Raw genomic sequence first — 2,590 nt, 5'->3', positions numbered from 1 at the left:
CAACTATTCGGTACAGTTATTCAGAATTAGAATCTGTGTGACTTAAAAATCTATGCTCCTCCACTAGTTTTACTTTAACCTTTCAATCTTGTAAAAACTGTTGGCTCTCTTGCGTCCATTTGTATTTCCTCGAGTTAACACAAGTGAGAAAAATCCCCTTTTCCTGTTCTTGGGGAACAAATCTCCAACAGAATGTATCCTCAATCATAAGAGTCCAGCCTAGCCATTAAGGACCAGCTTTAAAACTTCCAAGAACATGTCCATTCCAGAGTCACTTCTCCATCTTTCCGGAGATCAATTCTTTCCACCTCATCTCTTATGTTTTGCAGTTGATCAGTGCTTTTAAATTGCAACAGGGACAGAACAGAGAGGGAAGACACTGTGTCCGCCTCAGTCTTCAATGCATAGAAAATAGCTGGCCAGGGGTTTTAGGCAGACTTCACACACAGAAATGCATCTAAAACACAGGAAGCACAGCATCAAAGTTGGAGACAACAGAACACATTAGGTGCTGAGTGTACGACTATCCAAGCTGCAAAGGACAAAGACATAATCCTATTCTGGTACGAGCTTGTTTTAAAGAGACCCTAAAGAGCAATATGATCTCCAGACTATCTTTTCCTCCAAGATTCAACTATGCAGTGCTCCTCCCAAAACTCATCCAGCCCACACACTCGGCTGACACTCTCAGGAGAACCAGAGTCTTTCTTCTAACCTAAGAGAGATCACCTTTCCCATTGAGCAGAGTTCTTTTAACCCTTTCCCAGCAAAATCAAATTCTGCTAATAGAGGACTTTTCTTGAAAATAGCCAAGTCAGTCTTAAATTAGATACCATGCTCTTCCACACATACGTGTCTTAAAATATCCTCAAATTCATGCCAAGTAGGTGACTTTTCCATAGTCAAGCAGTTAACATATGGTTAACTCCTAGAGGGAGTCTGAATTTAGGAATCAATACTCCAAACTACTCCTTCCATAGACAGCCTTTGTTTTTAAGCTGATCAAACTGATCAGTAATCAAAGCAAGAATCTGAGAAGCAGATCTCCCCTGTGGCCATCCAGACTTTTTTTGTGGACATAAATTAGAGTTGCAATTCCCCTCAGTACCACTTCACTCAGAATCTGGACTTCTTTCCCTGTTTCCAGAGATGTCCATGTAGGGCGGGGAGGAGGGGAGAAGACTTCTACAGTTCATCCTTAATCCTCTTCTCTTATTTCCTTCTGCACAGGTACATCCTTTCAGCATCTGTTCAGGCCCACAATAAGATCTAACTAGAAGGTACCCAACTCAAAACACAGCAGCGATACTAGGAGTAGGGCAGCTTGCAGGGAAACCAACTATTGAGCCCTGCAGCAAGTAGGGAATTTACAGCAAAAGAATGATTTATACATAGTTTTCCACTATGGACAAATGCACCATCTCTTTAAGGCCAGAGTTTTCCACAGGCCTCTGAATGTAAATGCCAAATATTTTGTCATGCCTTTCTCTTAGCCTATATCTCACTGCAGCCAGGGCTTGGAATGAGGCATATAGTATAACAAATCAGAGACCTGGCACACATGGGGCTACTCACTGGCTTTCCTCATACATATGGTTTATTTTTCCCTGCTATGTCAATCCTTATAGGGCTTTACCACTACATCTGCCTCCTGGGAGTCTGCTATTTCAACTGTTACAGGGAAGGTGCAGAAGAAAGAGGAAGGATACATTCAATCTTTTCAAGTTAAAGGTCTCACCTCCACATCATTAATTAAGCAGATTAATTAAACAGACAAGCCCCTGCAGCAGCAACCCTCTCTAAGGATAAATACTGAACAGCTCTGGGCTTTGAACTGTGGCACATAACAGAGTTCTGATTATGCCAGATAAAATGTCTTGCACAGTAACCTTCTTTAGGCCTATGTTATTTCATCAATGTCTTGTGTTCCTCTGCAAGCACAGATATAGATAGTATTTTCCCCAAAGATGACAAGGAATAGAAGACACAATAGGCAACAGGAAGCATGGAGATTACAGTGGGTCTTGCTAGCTTTCATATTTTCTTTTCCAAAGCATCTGATTTATGGTTTACCATTTATGATGTAGGAAGCAATTTAAAAATAAACAGCAAAACGGTAGCTGATTTTGAGAATTCTAGTCTGAACAGAACCCACACCACCATCTATCAGTAGTACACTCGGTAGCCAGAGGAATCCAGAGATGCTTGACAAGCAGTGGGCAAGGGATGCAGGACCCCATTCCTGAATATTAATTTTCAGAGAAAGGTGAGGACTGCTTTAGTAGTGGGAAGGATGTGCACATTCAGGAACACATTTACAGACATGGGTACACCAACACTGCCAGGAAGGACAGGAAAATCTTTTGATTGTTTGCTGGCATGTCCTTTCTCTAGCTATTATAAAGTATACACAAAAAGAAAGATCCACAGCTGTTACCATATGGAAAGATCACAAGACCACTCTTTAAGCCAGAAAAACAAGTCCCAACATGACAACTACTGTAAACAGCACTCTTTAGCAGTAACCTTTCTTTAGGGCTCACTGGATGTAGATGTGAGGATGGCCAGCCCAGCTTCTTTTCCAGCTCCC

This window comes from Egretta garzetta, unplaced genomic scaffold (genome assembly GCF_000687185.1).
Source record: "Egretta garzetta isolate BGI_Z169 unplaced genomic scaffold, ASM68718v1 scaffold8, whole genome shotgun sequence".
Taxonomy (NCBI): domain Eukaryota; kingdom Metazoa; phylum Chordata; class Aves; order Pelecaniformes; family Ardeidae; genus Egretta; species Egretta garzetta.
Note: the sequence above shows the minus strand (reverse complement) of the source record.